Here is a 22,036-nt window from a genome sequence, read left to right on the forward strand (position 1 = left end):
CAGGCGTCTGAACTCAGGGACCACATTTAATCCCGCCTCCCCCTCTTTTCAGTTCTTCAGTCTAACACTTCTGCTGCCCGTAAGCCTGGGATGGGACCCACTGACGGTGGTTATCTGGACAGCCCCTCGGAGGCAAGGGGTTCTGCACACCTGAGCCCAGGAAGCTCTGTGAGGAAATCATGCGCTCCTTCTCACCTTCTCCTTCCCTACGTCCTTACCAGATGCTCCTCAAGTTTCACTGGGAATAAAAGGGAAGGCGGGCCCCAAGCTGAGCCCTCCTGCAGAGTTAACTCCATGGCAGCCAGAGGATCTCTGGGTCTGGCAGGAGAAATGTGGCCTTTAGAGATGAAGCTGGTGATCCCCAACCACGTCATAGATGAGGGGACTTGGTCCAAAGAGGGTGGGTGGCAAATGCAGGACCACACAGCCAAGACTCTGGGGGAAGTGGCCATGGGAGAATGCAGTTCCATCTCAGGTCTCCAACCCCTCCTGGTCCCCAGCTCCCAAGAGGTGTGTCTGGAATGTTGGAGAGACCTGAGCCAGAGGGAGTGTCCCCTTCCCAGGCCCTGGGGGGAGGAAGGGCCACCCTTGGGAGGGGAATGTGGTTTCAGAATTTCATTCCAGCCACACCGGTCCTGCCTCTGGTGCCCCTTGCCGTCCTCCCCAGTATGCCCCAAAACTTTCTCAAATCCTGCAGCTGATCTGGACCAGTCAGTCCTGAGAGGGGCGGGAGGCCCTCTGGTGCAGTGGTTAAAGAGTGGTCAAACCTGGATTCCAGGCCCAGCTGGCTGCTTTTTAGCGGTTTGACTTTGGGGTGGTCATTTTTCTTTCCCTGAACCTCAGTTTCCTATGAATTGGGAGATATCGAGTCGAGGAGGTAGTGAAAGATAAGTCATGAAAAGCACTTAGCAGAGTGACCAGCAGAAAGCAAATAGTCAATAAATGTCACCTTAAGATTTTTCCAGCAGAATTGGGGAGGAAGGGATGGTGGTGGTGGAGAGATGCTGAAGGCTGTTTTTTAAAGGTCACTGAATTCAACATCCTCTTCCGCCTCAGATTCTTTCCACGGCTTCTGAATTTCTCTGAGACGGGGAGGAGGAATGGGGGTGATGGTTTGCTGTGCTCTGACTTGAGGGGCCTTTCCAAGAGGGATCAAAGGGAAACAAGAGGGTCGCATGCACAGGTGAAGGGGAACAGGCAGCCCAAGGAATGTGTTAGAGGGAGGGTCAGACAGCCGGAGAAGGGGTGGGGCCTGATCAGGTCCAGAGCAGGAAGTCAGGGCAGGGGCTGGTAGGGGCAGCAGGGTGCGTTTTGCGACCCCTCCAGGCCTAGGAGGGAACCTTCCCCCCTCCCCACTCCTGTCCAGGCTCTGCCTCTCAGTAGTTCTGGCTGATAACAAGTCAAAGAAATGTCTTCATCTAGTTTAGGAAAGTATTTTAATCCACTTTCCAGGGTGGGTTTGGAGGGAGTATCACCTTGCCAGAGGGTAGACAGCCCACACCTCAGCTCGGTCCTTCCATCTCGAGTCCTTTGAGCCCTCTTGACCGCTCACGTTGGAGTCACCTGTGTTTCTTTAAAGTTCTAACTTGTTTGTATAGAAATCAGCCTCCCTGAAACCCGAGCTCGGTTCCTGTTTCCTTGTGTGCCTGCCTGTGTGTGTGCACATGTGCGAGTGTGCATTTCTCAGTGTTCCTGGGTGTGGCTGGCTTTCAGTATCTTCTTCTGTCTCTGTGGGTCTGTGGCTCTGGCCGACCATGCCTCTGCCCCTTTCTGTGTTTCTGTCACTGCCTGGCTCTTTGTGTCTGGGTCTTTCTTTGTGTACCTCTAAGTGAACATCTTGTGTACCTCAGCCCTTCTGTGTACAGCTTACTTAGGAGTGACTCTCCTGCCAGCCCAGTCCCGCTCGTCTGACCCCAGGGCATGCCTCCTCCTTAATTCCTGGTAATGAGCTCCCTCCTTGTTGCTAACTCTTTCCCCTTGATTTTGTTTGTCTGAAAACCTGGGTGGGGCTCCCCCAGGCTTGGGGAAGCTTGGGTGGGGTAGAGTTGGGTGGGGTGGGAAGGGGAGAGTAGGGACGACTCCACCCCAGGCAGAGACCCCAGAGGCCAGAGGTGCCCTTGATCTTCCAAGGAAGGGGCTGTGGGGGTGCTAGCCTAGGCAAGGCCCTGAAAAGCCTCATTGGGAGGAGGGAGCCTGTCCTGGGGTGGGTCCCCGAGTTGTGGGCCAGGGAATGCTGGTAGTACAAAGAGAGGAGAGGCTGAGGCACTGGGGCCCTCAGGGAGACTGAAGGGGGCTCACTGTAGAGCCCCTCTGAATCCTAAGTGGGTAGCAGCTGGGGGTGGCCTCCCAAGATCAAGGGCACCTCTGGCCTCTGGGGTCTCTGCCTAGGGTGGAGTCGTCCCTACTCTCCCCTTCCTCAGTATCACCTGAGGCCTCAGCCTTTGGTGCCAGGTTTATTTGAGGTAAAGGAGAGAGTGGCAGTGGGAACAGAGCTCTTGCTGGTCTCTTGGCTCCTTGGCTGTGCCAGAGTGGCATGAAGGGGAAACTGAGACCCAGAGTCTCACTCAGGATCTCAGAGCAGTGTGGCAAAGCCTGCATTAGAATCCATTCTCCTGCCCCTAACCTGGCTGCCTGCAGCCCCTTTCCCAGACAGCACTTTGCAATAGCTCAGGGAGCAAGGCTTCGGGTCCAGCTCCCCAGCCCTACCAAGCTATGGGACCTTAGGCATGTGGAGTTCTCTATTTACCCCACATGTAATCTCTGGCCTGCTCTATGCCGAAGGAGGCAGGAGTAGAGGGCACCCCCTGGGCCATCTTGCTGCTAGCTTACCTTGGCTTTGGCAAACTGGAGACACAGGCAGGAAACCAGAGGGCAGAGCGGATGGAGCGAGGGGAAAGGTCAGGGCCTTCACACTTGTTCCTAAGCTTTCACTGCATGCCAGTAACACTGCTCTGTTCGGCTGCCTGCTCTCAGTCCTCAGGCTTGTTCGTTCCTGTGCCTCTGTATGTCGTCCCATCCACAAGCTCACGTCCGTGAGGCCCTCTGAGGATACCCTGTTCCTGCTGGATCCCCGACAGAGTCCCCCTCGCTGCTCTTCAGTTTCTTCAGCGGTACAATGCGGATGGTAACGGTCCCTCACCGGGTTGTACGAGGTAAGGGTTAACTGAGTCGTGTCTGTATACAAACAATGCCAGATGCAGAGGTAACTGCTACAGAAGGTAAAATAATATTATTATTACTGTTATTCTCATGCTTCCTTGTGAACTCCCTGTATACTGTGGGGAGGGAATGTGTGAAGCCAAGGTTGGTTTGGAGAGAAACGCCTGACTCTCCAAGGCCCTCTCTTCCAGCTCCAGGCTGTTAGCCATCTGTGAGGCCTTCGTCAGCCAGGGGTCTAGCTTCAGTCCCTCCAACTCTCTTGGACCCAGCTTTCCCTGAGAAGACTGGGGTGAGGGGAGATGGAAGCCAGAGCCCCCTTCCCACCCCGGCTCTTCTCCCGAAAACTTAGGCTCCTGAGAAATGGAGAGGTGACTTTCTCTACCATCTTGCGGGGCTTCAGGAAGCTGATAAGGGTTGAGAGTGGTTGTAACAATGAATTAGGGGATCAGAGGGTGGTATATTTGGGATCCGGGAAGAGAGTCAATCCTGGGGAGGTTGAATCCCAGGGGGAAGCAAAATCCCAATCTGTGTTTCCTAATCTTGTCTCACAGCCTTATCAGGAAGTCCCACCTCAGGTCTCACAGCTGGTTTGCTTCAGCTACTCCAGAATGAGGCAGACCAGGACAATTAGCATGATCGTGGGGGACCTTTGCTAGCTCTTACTAGCGCACTGGGAGTTCCAGCAGCTTTGGGAGTAGGGAAAGAGTCTTGCATATGGTCAAAGCCCAGCAGGCCCCAGGGGTGGGGGTAGGGAGGCACCAATGGGGAGGGCACTGGCCAAGGGGGATGAGGTTATGAGCAGGCTTAAAGAGACTCACCCGATGCCTCTTGGGGTCCCTTCCCTTGACCATATGGTCCCTTCATTTGTCAGAATGAGGTTTGGTGTGGTGTAGAAAAGGGGTAAATGTTACCTTTCCCATCCCTAGAGCTCTCTGGGGACAAAGCCTTAAACTAGATTAATCACCTTGATGAGCTCCAATTTCTTGCTGTGGTGTATTCCCACCATCCTCGAGCCTCTGTGTTTTTCTGGAAGCCCGAGACTAGTGATCGGCCTTTGCCAGGCTTCCTCACTGCTCTCAGGACCAAGGAGGCCTCTCTGGGAGAGGCTGGGTGAGGGGAGAGAGAACTCTGAGAGCCCCGATAATCATCTGGACATGGTCCACCTCTTGTCTCTACGGAGACGCCCCCCCATAGCCAAGGAGGCACCTGGAATGTCCGCCCACCGCCCTCATCCTCTGCCTCTCTGCTCAGGGTCACTGCCAGGGCCTGGCCGGAAATGGGCTGAGGGAGGGGAGGAGGTGGGCTGGCCCAAGTTGGGAGGCAGGCTGCTGGTCAGACAGAGCTCTTTTCCTGGTAGAGGCAGCCTTTACCTTATGGATCCATAGACATGGATCCTTAGTTCCATGTCAGGAATGCAAAGGGGAGAGTGACCCCTGCCTGTGGATAAAATCTTCCCTTTAGGGGTGCCTGGGTGGCTCAGTGGGTTAAAGCCTCTGCCTTTAGCTCAGGTCATGATCCCGGGGTCCTGGGATTGATGGAGCCCTGCATCTGGCGCTCTGCTCAGCAGGGAGCCTGCTTCCTCCTCTCTCTCTGCCTGCTTCTCTGACTACTTGTGATCTCTGTATGTCAAATAAATAAATGAAATCTTTAGGGGCACCTGGGTGGCTCAGTGGGTTAAGCCGCTGCCTTCGGCTCAGGTCATGATCTCAGGGTCCTGGGATCGAGTCCCGCATTGGGCTCCCTGCTCAGCAGGGAGACTGCTTCCTCCTCTTTCTCTCTCTGCCTGCCTCTCTGCCTACTTGTGATCTCTCTCTGTCAAATAAATAAATAAAATCTTTAAAAAAAAATAAATGAAATCTTTAAAAAACAAAAATCTTTTCTTTATGGGAGTAAGGGTTTGAACGCAAGCCACTTTGGGCCCTTAGACGTGCATGTGTGCCCACATACACATGAAGGTATGTCTGCTGTGCCTGGGGAAGACAGGGTGTGTGTTTACACTCACACAAACACATTTACACTCTCACTCACCAGCACCCCCCCACTCAATCCATACTCAACCCATCTATACCTATGCATGCACACTCATACTCTGATTCACACTCAGCCAGGTACTCAGGTACTCAAACACACTTAGAACCACTTATGTGCACTCACGTATGCACATAATCATATGGACACCATGTTTATACTCCATGTCTTTATCCTTACACACACTCACAGTCATGAGTGACTGTGGCCTGTCCCCAAGGAGCTCACAGCCTGGGGGCCAAGAGCCCACATGTGTTGGGGTGGAGGAAGAGAAGAGGTAAAGGCAAAAAGGAAGGCAATGCAGAGACACCGTGGCCCAAGCAAAGGGGGTGCAAAGCAGGCACAGGCAGGGGAGAGGTGGGGAGAACGGCACCTGGCAAAGCCCTGCCTCGACCTCAGGACCACGGACCAAGCGCCGGCTTGAAGGCTGCCCCTCCCCAGCCAGGTGGGTACCATTTGCGGGGTCCATGGGGGTGCCCGAGCCTCACCACCTGTCCTGAACCGGGCTGCACAGTTTCAGTCCTCTCCACCCAGGGCTGGGCCAGGCAGACCCCCGAGGGGAGGGCGGGCAGTCAGGTTGGGGGCCCTGAGCAGGACAGCTTGGTGGAGTCAGGGCCTAGGAGGGAGCAGCTCACTTACTCTTTTTTTTTTTTTTTTTTAGCTCACTTACTCTTAAACGCACACTTACCAACACTCACACTCGAATACACTCCTGTTCGTGGGTCTCCAGGGGCCACACACCTGTGGATGAGGGCAGCAAAGGCAAAGGATGCATCTAGCAGCTGAAAGTGTTGGGGGGCAGAGGCGGTGCAGAGATTGGGGACAGAGAGATGGGGGTCACAGGATGTGGGGTTGGTCCGGATGTGGAGTTCAGAAGCCTTTAGGTTTTGGGGTCACAACCCAGATTTTCAGAGCCACGGGTCAGGAGGCAGAGGTTTAAAGAATGTGGCTGAGAGTCCCAGTGTGTAAGCAGGGCACACAGTAGCTGTGACAAACACTGGCTGAGGAAGAGAACAGCGGGACTGACTAAAACTCTCCACTTCTAGCTAGCAGAGCCTCCGGTCCGTCTCACTGAAGTTTAGAATCCCGGGCAAGGAGACCGCGAGATGGCAAGGGCCATCTCAACCCCAGCAGTCAATGGGCCCACATCTTCTCAGGCAGTCTACACAGCAGGAGGCTGAGTCTAGTTGTGAAGGCTCCTCCACACTGCAAGGTGACGCGTGTACAGGTGACTTGGACAAAGCTACTGCATAGGCCCGCCCAGGCAGGGGTCCCTGGTCTCAGAGTACAGCTGCTGCTGCTTTTTCTTTTCTCTCTCTCTCTTTTCGTTTTTTACAAGCTTTATTCACTTTAAAAAAAAAAAAGATTTTATTTATTTTTTATGTATTTGACAGAGAGAGAGCTCACAAGTGGGCGGAGAGGCAGGCAGGGGCAGGGGGGTGGGGGAGCAGGCTCCCCGCTGAGGAGAGAGCCTGACGAGGGGCTCAATCCCTGGCCCCTGAGATCATGACCTGAGCTGAAGGCAGAGGCCCAACCCACTGATTCACTCAGGCGCCCCTATTCATTTACCTTTTCTTTTTTTTTAAGATTTTATTTATTTATTTGACAGAGAGAGATCACAAGTAGGCAGAGAGAGAGAGGAGGAAGCAGGCTCCCTGCGGAGCAGAGAGCCCAATGCGGGACTCGATCCCAGAACCCTGGGATCACGACCCGAGCCGAAGGCAGGGGCTTAACCCACTGAGCCAACCAGGCACCCTGTTCATTTACTTTTTTAAGTAAGCTCTACACCTAATGTGGGGCTTGAACTCCCAACCTCAAGAGTCACATGCTCTACTGTCTAAACCAGGCACCCCTTAGCTTCTAAACCCAGAGACCCCCAACTGCAGACAGAAGCCACAGCAGACCCATCTGCTTGGGGATAAACAGAAAGTGACTAAGCTCTGGGCTGTCCCAGAGATTTGAGCCTATCCAGGAAAGAGGGGGACCTGTAGGAGTCTCTGGAGGTGTGCGGGATCAGGGAGACCCGTAGAAATTCCGCTCACGGCCTCCTGGAACTGTCTTCGTGTGTAATGTAGTGTCTCTGGTGTTTTTGCCAGAGGTCTTGGGTTTATTTCATTCATTTGTTTGTTTATTATTTCATCAAATAGTTGTTGAGGATCTTTTTTGTGCTAGGTTGTGGAAGGTAGCAAGAGTGCTAGAAGGAACACGATGCATATGATACCAGGTAGGAAGTGTCTGGATGCAAAAAAAAAAAGTGGAATTCTGATTCAAAGTGGCCTGGCTTACATAACTGAAACGCACTGGCTTACATAACTGAAAAGTCAGAGGAAACTTCAGGTGAGGCTTAATCTAGCACCCAGGTCCTTTCTCTCTCCCACAGCATCAGCCTCACTGGAAGCCTTCCAGCAGGGAAGAGGGAACATGGGCCTTGGCTTCTCCACGGTGGCACCTCTGTCCCAGCCCCTCATCCTATCCAGCTCCCTGGTCTCTGGCCACATCCCCGGTTTTCTTAACTTTCTCATCTCCCTTCCTCACTTTCTGCCCCTTGGCATACTCTCAGTTTTGTTTTGTTTTGCCCAAGCATTCAACTGAGCAAATGTCAGAAGGGTCACCAGCACAGGGCCTGAGGTTTCCTTTAATGGGACCCACTTTCCTCAGGTTTTGAAAAGCAGTTTGCAGCCCCTTCCCCACCCCAGCCCCCATCACAAGGGAATAGCACTCTCTCGATGATGACAATGATGACTGCCATTGACGTATCTATTCCCCAGACCAAGCTTCATGGAGACAGGAACTGAAGGTCTGGTTGTAAAAGCTAGCCCCTTGTATGCTGCAGGGGGCTCAACAAATATTTGTGGGATGAGTGGGTGGGATTATTCAGACACCTCCATCCTGAAGCCCACCCTCCTTTCTCTTTCCAGGGAATGGTTATGACAAAACTTTCGAAGCCCCAGAAACTTTTAATGGGGTTAGCTGTGGCAGATTCTAGTGGAATACACCTGGCTAGGGCACTTGGGCAAAAGTTGTGTTCTCCAAGGAGAGGAAGGTTAGTAGTTCTCGATGGACCTCAGATTGGTATGGATGTGAACCCAGGGGGGAGGAGGCAGAGATGACGCTAAGGTTCCATACTTAGGTCCCTTGATGGGCCTGGACATAGCCGGGGAGGGCATCCAGCCAGCCCCTTTGGCACTGGCTATGCCTGCAGATCTTATCTGGGACCAGGCTGTTGCGTGGTACTGAGTCATTGGACCTGCGGCCTAGGAAACAGTTCTGGTGTTGAAATGGGCCCAGAGGAGGGAGTGGAGTGGGTGTCTCTAATTTGCCACCAGCAAAGATATCATCACCACTCATGCTTCCTGTCATCCCTGGGTCACCTTCATGGTCATCACTCATCTCTGACCTTGTCACTCATTTGTCACCCTCACTATCACCCCTGCATCACAACCACTGGTCCTTTCTTAACCATGCTGCCACTTGACCCAGTTCCCATCCCTGTGTGACCTTCTTTAGCAAGCCGCCATCCCTGTCCCCTCCTCGTTCTCAAGGCTCTTGCTATCTGAACCAACCCTGTCTCCTTTATCAATTGCCTCTATCCCAAACCTGTTACTGGCCAGTTCCACTCCCATCTCATCTGTCACCTTGATGTCACCACCTGTCCCTGTCATCCTCATCACCTTTGTCACCACACCCTCCACCACCTGTCCCAGTTTTGCCCATCACCTTTAAGTCTTTGGACTATAGTTGGCTCCCCCGTCTCCTCTGTTGGTTCACCAGCACTGTCCATCTCTGCCTCCCCGCTGTCACTACCATCAACATCCTCCTTCTCTCTAGCTCCTCTTCTAGGTCCCCAGATGGGCTTTCCCCTCTGGTATAGATATCCTCAACATGTGCGCCTAGGAGCCTTTGCCCCGGCCTTTCCAGTCTCCAGCCTCCTCTGGGCTTCCCTAGCTGGGACTGCCACGCTGCTTCCCTGCACGCTCTGCCCTGACACTCGGCTTCATTTCACTCCTAGGGTAGCCAGACCTGGGGGCCTGGCACTTACTCCTAGGGTATCAAAAGCGTACTGTCGGGAGCCTTGCCAGGAAACCCTGACTCTTCTCTACCTGCACCCATGACATTTGGCAATGTTTCCACCCAGCCTGGACATAAAATCTCCATTTATTAAATTGATTATTATTTCCCTTTTAGAGTTCCCTGATGCCCCCTCAAACTGTCACCTATTCCCTTACAATACACTCTCATGGCCCCCCAGTACCTTGTCATATCACACTTAAGATCAACAGCTTATTTGTATAATCGGAAGGCTGTCTTGCCCACCAGAGAAGGACACTCTGGAAAGGCAGGAACCTTGTCTGTCTAGGCTGCTGCCAGTCCCCAGAGCCTGGCACAGTGCCTCCCTTCTGGTAGGGGCTCAGTGAATGTCTGTTGAGTGAATAAATACTATTTATTGAGTACTTAACAGTACCAGATACAGTGGTAATTGCTGTATACATACTAACGTTCATTCTCTGTCATGTCTTGGTCTCCCTTTTCACTTTATTTGCTTTTGGGCATTTCAAGGGCTTTTTAGCTGATTTGGCACAAACTATTTTGACAAAGTTCAAGCAGAGAAGCACATTTCCAGTTACTCATCAGAAAGTGAGGACACTTAGAGAAAGTTAGTTACTCACAGAACAAGGAAAAACACTTCCTTGTAATTAGGGCAAAGAGAATTGCAACTTGTAAGGTAACCTCTTGATTTCATTCTTCTGCTCTCTGAGGGAGGTAGAAGAAGCTGGGGGCTAAGGTGAGGGGGCTGGGGAGTACCTGAAGAAGATCCCTTCTCATCTCCAGAAAGCAAGAATTAGATCCTCACCTTACACCATTAAACTGCTCTGTGTGTGTGTTTAAAGATTTATTTATTTGGGGCACCTGGGTGGCTCAGCTCTTGAGCATCTGCCTTTGGCTCAGGTCATGATCCCAGGGTCCTGGGATCGAACCCCACATTGGCCTCCCTGCTCAAAGGGAAGCCTGCTTCTCCCTCTGCCACTCCCCCTACTTGTATTCCCTCTCTTGCTGTATCTCTCTGCCAAATAAATAAAATCTAAAAGAAAGAAAGAAAGAAATGATTTATTTATTTGAGAGAGAGAGAAGGGGAGGGGCAGAGGGAGCGTCTTAAGCAGACTCTGCGCTGAGTGGAGCCCAATGTGGGGCTCAGTCACAAGACCCTGAGGTCACCACCTGAGCTGAAACCAAGAGTCAGTTGCTGACCACCACCCAGGTGCCCCCAAACTGATGATTTTTTTAAAAAGATTTTATTTATTTATTTGACAGAGATCACAAGTAGGCAGAGAGGCAGGCAGAGAGAGAGAGAGGAGGAAGCAGACTCCCCACTGAGCAGAGAGTCCAATGCAGAGCTCAATCGCAGGAGCCCGAGATCGTGACCTGAGCCAAAGGCAGAAGCTTTAACCCACTGAGCCACCCAGGTGCTCCCAAACTGATGATTTTTTTTTTAAAAGATTTTATTTTTATTTATTTCAGAGAGAGATCACAAGCAGACAGAGAGGCAGGCAGAGAGAGAGAGGGAAACAGGCTCCCTGCCGAGCAGAGAGCCCGATGCGGGACTCGATCCCAGGACCCTGAGATCATGACCTGAGCCGAAGGCAGTGGCTTAACCCACTGAGCCACCCAGGCACCCTAAGAGATAAATAAAAAAGCGTTAAAATAAAGCTGGATGTTTCTTACATTCTTTGTCCCAGTTATTTCATCCCTGGGAATTTACCCCTGGGAAAATAACTAGAGATGTACACAAAGCCTTTGTCCAAAAATCTTCATTGCAATGCTGTCTATACCACTGAAACATTGAAATACAAATATGTATTTATGAATGAAAAATATATAAACTTTAAAAGTTGAAAAGACAGGGCGCCTGGGTGGCTCAGTGGGTTAAGCCGCTGCCTTCGGCTCGGGTCAGGATCTCAGAGTCCTGGGATCGAGTCCTGCATTGGGCTCTCTGCTCAGCGGGGAGCCTACTTCCCTCTCTCTCTCTGCCTGCCTCTCTGTCTACTTGTGATTTCTCTCTGTCAAATAAATAAATAAAATCTTAAAAAAAAAAAGTTGAAAAGACAGATGAAATAAAGTGTGGTCTGACTTTTAGTTACTGAAATCATGGTCTTGAAGAGTTCATTATTCTATAACCATGGCATTCAGTGAAAAGGGCATCATATGAACAGGCATCCGCAGAACTGTTTTCAGTTATATCAACAGAGTACTCAGAAAGATCAAAGCATGAAAAGGAGTGAAAGGATTAATAGGTATTGTGTGGTTTCTGAATTGTGAGTAGTTTATTTTTATTTCTTGTAGTTACCACCTCTCTATGATTATCCTTATCACTTTGATAATAAAACTTATGCATTTGTAAAAATAACAAGGGGCACCTGGGTGGCTCAGTTGGTGAGCGGCTGCCTTGGGTTCAGGTCGTGATCTCAGGATCCTGGGATCGAGCCCCTGGCTGGGGGCTCCCTGCTCAGCAGGGAGTTTGCTTCTCCCTCTCCCTCTGCTCCCCTGCCCCCGACAACTATATGCATGCTCTCTGTTTCCAAATAAGTAAATAAAATCTTTATAAAACAACAACAGCAAGGAGGCAAGAATAATGTTTTATGTGAAAGTGTCAGTAGTTTATAGCCCTGTATTATTTTTTGATTTACTAGATTGTCAATCCTAGGAGGCCAGGCTACTTGTCTGTTTCTCAGTAGCAGACCTGAAGGAGAGAATGACTGGTAAAGTGTGATGGAGTGAATGAAATGTACTTTTCTGGGACCACATCTCTCACTAACTTTTTTCCTTTTTTTCAATTTTTAAAGATTTCATTTTTAACTGATCTCTACACCCACCCTGGGGCTTGAACTCACAACCCCGAGATCAAGAGTGGCATGCTCCACCACCTGAGCCAGCTGGGGACTGTTCACTAATTTTCATTTTAATTCTTCAGAATAACCCCTTCCTACCCAGAAAGAGTGTTTTGGGGGCTGCCCTGATCAGCAAAACCAAAAACCCTCACACACGTGACAGCACATTGAAAAAGCAATGCGAATTTGAACAATTCTTATCAGAAATATGAAAACAAGACCTGATTATGCACTAAACCTGCGCCTCCTTCTTTGTTCCTGGTTCAGAGCAGGGCACTACCTGCCAGAGTAGTGCCCGGAGTCACCCACACCTCCTGCTCCTGCACTCCCACAGTCCATCACACTGCAGCACTTCAGGGCAGCCCAAACCCTTTCCCATAGTTAATGCAACTCCCTATTGCAGCCGCGGCTTCCCGCCTTCATCAAGCAGAGCTGCCTCCTGACCAAGTTTCTCTGCTCCACTCTTGCTTTTCCCACCCAAGTTCATGCCTTACAAGCTACGGCCATGCTGAGCTTTCTAATACTCTGATCCACCCTGTCATCCCCCTGTTTACAGCCCTTCAGTGGCTCGCCATCACTCTCAGGAGCAAGTATAAGATGGTTCACGATCTGGTTCAGGCCACCGCGGTCATCACCGTGCTTCCCCCCATCTGGCCACACAGAATTTCTCTGGGTGAAGGTTCCCCCGGACCTTTGCATGAGTTGTCCCTTTTCCTGGGGGAAAATGATCCTTTCTGTCCCACACTTCCCTGCCTGGCTAACTCCCTTCTCACCTCTCAGTTGTTAAAGTGGACGTCCCTTCCTCCACGAAAGCTTCCGTTATGCCACCCTGCACTCGGTTCTGTCCTCCTCTTCTCAACTCCCACAGGCTTCTGTGCTTACTGCCTCTGATATCTGCATTGTACCTTCTTATTTTACTCACCATCTTCCCTGTGTGCCTTGGAATCCGTCCAGCTCTGGGACTGCAACTAACTCTCCGTTGCAAATAGGCACCTCACCTTGGTGGGGCTTCCATGGCTGTTGATGAATGAACGGATGACAAATCGAATACTCTTGTAAGAATTGGTTAAAATTTCTTTTTTTATTTTTAAGATTTTATTTATTTATTTGACAGAGATCACAAGTAGGCAGAGAGGCAGGCAGAGAGAGAGAGAGGAGGAAGCAGGCTACCCCCCTGAGCAGAGAGCCCGATGTGGGGCTTGATCCCAGGACCCTGGGATCATGATCTGAGCCGAGGGCAGAGGCTTTAACCCACTGAGCCACCCAGGTGCCCCTGGCTAATATTTCTAATATGCATAGGAGCAGACATTCAGAAAAAGATGTCCTAAAAGGACCCATAAATTCTACCAAGGAGATGAAACTCTCTTATGATCAAAGAAATACTGTGGATTTGATAGACCAGAATTCGAGGGTGAATCTGTATTTAGGAACAGTGGGAGGGGGCATTGGGAGTGGTCCATCCCATCTGGGAGAAGTATTTTATTACTGACATTGTTTTAGGATTACTGTTGTTGGTGATGAGAAGCAGCAAGATTGCTTTTAATCAGTTTTACTGTTTTTAAATTGTCTGCTGCTGATACACCCTTCCTGCTTGTCCTCAGGTCGGACTGCTTCCACCCTGTCCCCATTTAGTATGCCACTGGTAAGAAACCCCGATTACGAAGTGACCCATCCGTTGATTTTCCTTCCTTCCTTTATTTATTTATTTTTAAGATTTTATTTATTTATTTGAGAGAGACAGTGAGAGAGGGAACACGAGCAGGGGGAGGGAGTGGGAGAGGGAGAAAAAGGCATCCTGCTGAGCAGGGAGCCCGATGTGGGGCTCAGTCCCAGGACCCTGGGATCATGACCTGAGCCGAATGCAGACTTAACGACTGAGCCACCCAGGCGCCCCTGTTTTCCTCCCTTCAGCTCAGAGCCGGGAGTAATTTCAGAGGTGTCCAACCTCTCAAAACTCCGCTGGGCATTGTTGTCCTTGACCAGAGTTGGGACCCTTCTGTGACTCCTCTGGAACCCAGCTTCCTCAGGGGAGCCCTCTAAGTCTGTGACAAGGAGGCAGAGATGGGGGACTATGCATGGGGTCCAGCCCCAGATCCAGCCCTGTCCTTCCACAAACACCCTTGAGGCCTTGGGCTGGTCTCAGGGCCCACATTGTCCAGTCCTTCACGGCTTTACTTTGCCTACTCATAAAACTGGGGCATTTAGTGACCTGGATCCTGGGGTCCTTCATGAACTTCCCAAGCTGAGAAAGGGATGCCAGCCATGGGCACGACGGGCATTTGCTCCCTCAGGCTCCCTCTTTCTGTTCCTCTCTCTAACTTGAGTGAGACATTCAACCACCTGGGACTCACTGGTTTGGGTGTGTCACCTAGCAGGACGGCAGGCGAGTCTGGACAGGTGGACATTGGAGCCTGGGCTCCAGGATGGGGTGTGTGTATGTGTCGTGGAGACTGGGTAGATGAGGTGTATCCCAGGCAAAGGTCAAGGATGGGAGAGGTGGCTCCAGCAGGCCGGCTGCCCTTTCTTGGTGACAGCCTTCAGGAACTGCAGAGACAGAAGCTGGGTTGGGCCAGGCCCTGGCTCTGCCATGCAGCTAGGGGGTGGAGAACAGCCCTTTAGTGAGGTCACTTCTAGGGTGGGAGCCAAGGGCCCTTTCTGGGAAGGAAAGGTGATGTCATGAATGCAGAAGGGATTCAGGTTAGACTGCAGGAGGGGCAGGTGATGGTGGATCAGGGAACGTGAGGCGCCTTTAATTAAGCTGTTTCCCAGAAGGGAGGGGAAGAGCTCTACTATCTAGCCCCTCCATGGGAGAGAGGACTGTCTTGTCAGTAGGCAGGGGTGTTGGACAGGATGAGCTGGGGAACAAGGTAGCCTGTAGCCCTTAGCCAGGTTTGCGGAATTCATAGCTGAAGAGGAAGTCCTGGGACATCTAGGGCTTGGGTCAGACACCTGCCAGCCCTGGATCTCAGTTGTTCCTCTCAGTGAAATGGAGAGAATCTTCTTGGTCCTTTGCCTACCAAAGACAAAGTGTACCCTAACCTGGTCACAGAAGACCAGGGATCTCTGTTACAAGTTACTTGTGAAGTCCTGGGAGCTAAGAGAAAACTCAGCTGAAATTTGGACTAAGTAGGGTGGAGATGGGGGAGCCTGGACCTTCTGGGGGCAGAGTGGTGCCTTTGCATGCAAGCACCTGCAAGCTCCCCGACAGCTAGGGAACATTCTTACCATCTTCCCAGACATTCTGAGCCCCCAATGAAGTCCCTATCATCAGATCCCCACTTCCCCTAACCCTGTCTTTCCCCCAGTGTCCCTCTGCAAGGCTCCTCAGTCCCTCCTGGTTGCATTCCATGAACATTTATTGAGTGCCTTCTATCTGCCAGGCATTGTCGAAGCCCTAGGGATTCAGAGGTGAACGAGATTGTTGGTCCTGGTGCTCGTTCCCTCCCTCCGCCACCCAGAGGGAAAAAAAAGCCAGAAAGTGAATGAGGTAGCTTAGCCTTCACTGGCCATGAAAGAAAGAAGCGAACATGACTATGGGAACCCAGAGGACGCCCCGCGTCCACCCTAGGAAAGGTCGGGGCAGAGGTAACGGACCAAGTCTAGAAGGGCCGGCTGGCCTTTGCTGGGGAGGCTGTGGGGGGATGGGCGGGACAGAGTCTGGAGCCGTCCCAACAGGCTCACAAGAGCGGTTCCAGGAATTTTTACAAACCGCTTACTAAACACAGCCATCATTAAACATTAAATTATATAAATTATTTTTAAGATTTTATTTATTTGACAGATAGATCACAAGTAGGCAGAGAGACAGGCAGAGAGAGAGGAGGAAGCAGGCTCCCCGCTGAGTAGAGAGCCTGATGTGGGGCTCCATCTCAGCACCCTGAGATCATGACCTGAGCAGAAGGCAGAGGCTTAACCCACTGAGCCACCCAGGCGCCCCTATTTTTAATTTTTTTAAAAAATTAAATTTAAAATTTTAAAAATTTTTAAAATTTAAATTTTTTTTTCTAATTTAATTTTTTAAAAGATTTGAGTGAGAGAGAGTACACAAGCATGAGCAGGGGAAAGGGCAGAGGGCGAGAGAGAGAGAGGGGATCTCCAGCAGAGTCCCTGCTGAGCATGGAGCCTAACATGGGGAGGGACTTGGTACCAGGACCCTGAGGTTATGACCTGAGCCAAAATCAAGAGTCAGATGATCAACCGACTGAGCCACCCAGGCATTGCTTAAGATTTTATTTTTCAGTAATCTCTACACTCACTGTGGGGCTGGAACTCACAAGACAGAGCTCAAGAGTTGTATCTGAGCCAGCAGGAACCCCTAAATATAAATTACTTAAAACAAAGGTAATAAACTCATCGCATCCTAATTGTTACTGCATTTTACTATTGTGTATGCTCTTATATTTACATCAATTGTACTTTTTAAAAACTGTATTTACTTATTTATTTAAAAGATTTTATTTATTTATTTGAGAGAGAGACAGAGAGAGCACAAGCGGGTTGAGGGTCTGAGGGAGAGGGACAAGTAGACTCCAAGCTGAGCACAGAGCCCTTAGGTAGGACTTGATTCCAGCACCCCGAGATCATGACCTTAGCCGAATTCAAACACTTAACCAACTGAGGCACCGTGGTGCCCCTTTACTTATTTATTTTTAAGTAATCTCTACACTCAATGTGGGGCTCAAGTTCATTACCCTGAAATCAAGAGTCGCATGTTCCATAGCCTGAGGCAGTCAGGCGCCCCTGTTTACATCAATTGCCTCTTTAAGATGGAGAAGCTGTATAATGGTACGCTGCTACTCACGTCTTCCCCACTCCTTGTTCAGTGACGTCATGCAGGCAGAGGAGGCAGCTGAGGCACAGAGAGGTTAAATAAGCGCCAAGTGGCAGAGGGGGGATTGGAACCCAGGAGTCTTCAGAGGCTATCCTTCAACCACTAGAGGTCACATTTTCAGACTAGGAAAATAATGAGACCTAGAGTAATGTTGTTGGTTTTTTTTTTTTTTTTTTAAGATTTTATTTATTTATTTCACAGACGGAGAGATCACAAGTGGGCAGAGAGGCAGGCAGAGAGAGAGGAAGAAGCAGGCTCCCCGCTGAGCAGAGAGCCCGATGCAGGACTCGATCCCACAACCCTGGGATCACGACCCGAGCCGAAGGCAGGGGCTTAACCCACTGAGCCACCCAGATGCCCCTAGAGTAATGTTTTTTATCTTAACGCACGCACAAAGTTGACCATATATTCACAGACATGCCTGGAATATAGTAGGACCTTGAGAACAGTCTTCAGAGCAGTGGGACTTGAGTTGGTGGTGATAACAGATTACGAGGAGCCAGGGAAGGGGGCATTTACTAGGCTCCCCCATTTGTTGGGTGATACACTCACATGTGCTACTCTGCCCTTATGTTCTCTGTTTGTGGACTGTGCCTCCATCCTCAGGGAGCTCGAATTCTCAGGGACATATCCCCTGAGCAGGAATACAAAGGGCCGGGGGCACCTGGGTGGCTCTGTTGTTAAGCGTCTGCCTTTGGCTCAGGTCATGATCCGGGGGTCCTGGGATGGAGCCCCACATTGGGCTCCCTGCTCATCAAGGAGTCTGCTTCTCTCTCTCCGTCTGTCCCTCCTCTGCTTGTGCTCTCTCTCTCTCTCTCTCAAATAAAGAAAATCTTAAACAACAACAACAAAAAGGAGTACACAGGTGGGAAAGGGCAGCGAGACTGCCCAGGTCCAGAGTGGGGCTCTCGGCTCAAGTATATACAAGCTGAGAGGAGCGAGAGGTATGAATTATGACAGACAGAGAGGGTTTCTGTGCAGGGGCATAGATGGAAGGCTTGGGTTTGGACAGGGGAGAGGAGAGACAGTAGGTCCTGCTACCATCTTGGTTTTTCCCACCGCCTGTATGGGAGAAGTTAGATGGTAGCCTTTGAGGCACAGTGACAGACAACTCAGCTGCAGATACATATATAAAAATATTATTTATATATATAAAGTTGAAATTTGAAAGGAATAGAGGTGTTTTCTGGAGAGATGGGGGATTGGGGTTTGCTGGAGGCAGGTGGCAGGGCGGACCCCATGCAGGGTGTTGGTCCCCTGAGGCCACATTTGTCAGCTTGGGGCTTCCCATTCTGCTGGCTCAGCAGGTCCCACAGGTTGGCAGGTGACTCACGGCTCACCCTCCTGACCTTGGTCCAGGAAGGGGTAGGGGGTGTATGGAATGGAGCCCTTGTGTGCTCCTGTGTGTAGGGTATATTCTGTGTTATGTGCTTGTGTGTGAGATGCGTGCCCATGTCTGATTATGTATATAGGCTGCTAAGTCCCTAGGCACACAGCCACACTGAGCCACACAGAGATGTGGGCCATAGGTGTGGAGGGTGGGCACTTTATGAGGCAGGAGTGATGTGGGGGAGCACATAGGTCTCCCTAGAACACATGTGCATGGGTGCAGGTCTCTCCCTGAAAGAGAAATGCAGCTTCAGAGCCACCAGAGGCGGCTTGGGTGGTTGGCAGGTGAGAAGGGTTCTCTGGTGACAGCTCATCCACGCCGAGGAGGGCTTGGCGGAGCCAGCTGGCAGGGCTGGGCAGTCTAAGCCCATGGTGACAGCAGTGGTTTTCCCTAAGCTTATCCCTTAAGCCCCTGGCTGTAGGCCAGGGTGGCTCCCCCATCTTAGCCCTGAGAGGACATGCACACCCTACATGCCACACAGGGAGGTCAGGAGCAGTGAGTGTGATGGGTGGGCGCTGAGCCAGAGCTTTCTCTCATCCTCTGAGGGCAGGAAGGACAGAGGGTCTGTGTGACGTCTGCTCTGTTGGGATATGAGGAAAGCATGTCAGCCCTGGGCTGCTCGTGCCCCTGGTTTGGGTGGCACTGTGTGTGCCGACATGCAGTGTATGTGCGTACCCATGTCTGGGTGTGCCGGCCCCTGCCCCAGTGCCCGGGCCCTTGGGCTGCCTTCCCATCATGCTCCACGATCTGAGAGATGCTTCAAGTGGGACAAAGGGCCTGGGCTAGCACCCAGGAGGCTGGGGTTCTCCTCCAGGTTTTCTCATAGTGACTTCGGAGAGGTCCCTTTGTCCTCTCTGGGGCTCAACTTTCTCATCGTAAAGCGCAGAGGGGCAATAATCCCTCCAGGGCCACCTCTCGAGGCTGAGGCTGCTGGGTGACAAAAAGATGGGTTGGAAAAGTTTGGAAGGCCTGGTCCAGGGGCTTCACAAGGGGAAGGGCAGCATTCCCTGTGTTGTTTAGCTGTAGGATTAGGGGGTGAAAGCAGGTAGCGACCTCTAGGGGACCTGCACCCTGCCCTACAAGGGGTGTTCAAACCTCCTGGGGAAGTGAGGTCTTTAGCGTTCCAGACTGAGCTTCAAAACCAATTAATGTTACAGGCTAAGACCTGCCCTTGGTGAGGCTGGGAAAGTGTGCCTACCCATCTCTGCACCTCCCAGCCCTGCTTGCCTGCTAAGGGAGGAAAAGCAGTGCCCCCTAGATGGAGGTTGGGAACCAGCTCACAGCTCACCTTCCACCCCTTCTCTTCACTCCCTGTCCCCCCCCCCCCAGTCTCCACCCCCAGTTTGCTGTCTTTCAGGTTCACAATTCCTGCATTCAGAGTTTTTCATCCTGGGGCTGTAGGCTTAGCAAGAGCAAACAGACAGCACTAATATCAACAACACAAAAAGGAAGCTGCACAGGAGATATGGAAAAGAAAACTTGGAAGCCACAGTGAAGGTGTGCAGGCTGGGCAGGATGGAGCCCTGTGTCTCCCCTCACAGCAGCACCCTGGGGCTAAGGCTGGTCCTGCCAATATCTTATGGGGTATCTGAGGAGGGGGTTCATGGGGGTGCCTCCAGGGGACCCAGGTCAAAGAAGTGAGATGAGATCATCAGCAGGGGATTCTAGTGCTCAGACTAATGAATGCTGTAAAAAGGATGTGGTGGCTGGGGAGAGGGGATGCTTCTGACCCCCCCCCCCAACAGTTGCTGCTACTTGGGAGGCCAGGGTTGTGGGTGGAAGCAGATAGGGATTCGGTTAACAGTCTAGAACATGAGCAGGATTGGAGTTGGGGCTCTGTGCCCTGCCCCAGCTGCTCACCTCAGGGCTCAGGATCCTGGAGCCACATTCCCGGGATTCCCAAAACATGCTCCCTTTCCCCACCCACAGGCATAGTCACCCTCCCTGACAACCTATTCCTTTCCACTCAGGGCAGGTGGAGCTCAGTTCTCTTAACATATGTTTGGTGTGCACCTGCTAGGTACAATATGCTATCAGGCTGGGGCATCCCCAGCAGGCGGCCTGTCCCAGGCCCTGTCACGCCTGGATCCCCCAGATGCCTGGGAAGCTGACTGCTTATTGATGGAGCTAGTGATTGTAGGGTGCCTGGGGCAGCCCCACCCCTAGACCCGAGAGGGCAACCAGGGAGTCAAGTCCAGGTTGCTGAGTGGCCGGGCTGCACTGGGAAGGGCGGAGAGACCAGACTCACCTGGCTGGAGCAGCCTGGAGTCTGGGTGGAAGTCCACAGGCTGTGGTCTTGCTGTCTGTGGAATGAGGGTCGTGTACTCCGTGCTCAGCCCTTCTGGCTTGGCCCTGGAGTCAGGCAAGAGTTGGTCAGGGCACACGGGTGGGGTGCAGGGTCGCTTTCTCAAACAGGCATCCTCTCCAACTCTCCACAGAGTGATTATTCTCTACCAGGCACTTGTCATGCCACCTACCAACTCAGTCTATTCTCCCAATGCCCCTTTGAGGTGAGGAGTAGTAGATCTCCATCGCACAGATGAAGACACACAAATGTCTTGCTCAAAGTCACCTAGCTCCAGTTAAGAAGCTGAACTGGAGGGGTGCCTGGGTGGCTCAGTCGTTAGGCATCTGCTTTGGCTCGGGTTATTATTCCAGGGTCCTGGGATCAAGCCCTGCATTGGGCTCCCTGCTCACTGGGGAGCCTGCTTCTCCCTCTTCCACTCCCTCCACATGTATTCTCTATTTATCAAATAAATACATAAAATCTTTTTTTTTAAAGATTTTTTATTTATTTGTCAGAGAGAGAGAGAGAGAGAGCGAGCACAGGCAGACAGAGAGGCAGGCAGAGGCAGAGGGAGAAGCAGGCTCCCCCCGACCCAGCAAGGAGCCCAATGTGGGACTCAATCCTAGGATGCTCGGATCACGACCTGAGCCGAAGGCAGCTGCTTAACCAACTGAGCCACCCAGGTGTCAAAATACATAAAATCTTAAAAAGAAGAAGAAGAAGAAGAAGAAGAACTGGATTCAAGCTCAGGTCTGCCCAGGTATAAACCTGAGCCATGAACCATAACTTACCACCTGGATGGGGGAGGCCCCCCTCAATAGCCAAACCCCAAACCAGCCCCAGACTCAGGCTATAGAACAGGAGGTCCCTGGGTTTTCCACTGCTCCTTTCTGCCACCACCTCAGTCTTTCATCCTTCTCAGAAGGCATCGCTGATCCCGACTCCCCTCTTCATTATAATTATGCTGGTACCTGACACCCCACCATTATTAGATCCCTTCTTTTCTACTGTGGAAGGATTTTGAAGTTGATTAGGTAGAAATGAAAGAAGGGGAATGGTTGATGGGGAGCTTGACAAGGGAGGGATCAGGCAGCATCTGTCTGGACCTACTGACTGGTCAGCCTCACTAAGCAATTGGACGTTATCTCTGAATAGGACACGAAGAAAGAACAGAGCACTATCTACAGGATGAAGGATCCTCTGCCCCTCTGCCTGCCCTTGACACTAAATAAAATCACACCGTTAAAACTAACTTCCTGCGTATTTTACAAAATGCAGGAGGTGGAGGAGAAGTTAAATGGCAGCACAAAGAACCAACAAACAAAACCAGAACATGGACTTCGACAGAACCACGTTTACTCAACAAGTCAGTGACGTGAACAAATCAAAGGGAGATTGGGAGCAGCTGTTTAAGAGAGACCTTAACCCAGTGTAACTGTGAACTTTTTGGATCCTGA

General features: G+C 51.3%; 1 long non-coding RNA gene across 1 annotated transcript; it reads left to right on the forward strand.

Annotated features, from left to right (window-relative positions):
- Positions 1–1,887: 1,887 nt before the first annotated feature.
- LOC122916914 lies at positions 1,888–21,785 on the forward strand. The gene is made up of 3 exons (XR_006386322.1): positions 1,888–1,941; positions 2,974–3,152; positions 21,735–21,785. It is a non-coding gene; the product is annotated as an uncharacterized LOC122916914 (long non-coding RNA).
- The last annotated feature ends 251 nt before the right edge of the window (positions 21,786–22,036 follow it).

This window comes from Neovison vison, chromosome 9 (assembly GCF_020171115.1).
Source record: "Neovison vison isolate M4711 chromosome 9, ASM_NN_V1, whole genome shotgun sequence".
Taxonomy (NCBI): domain Eukaryota; kingdom Metazoa; phylum Chordata; class Mammalia; order Carnivora; family Mustelidae; genus Neogale; species Neogale vison.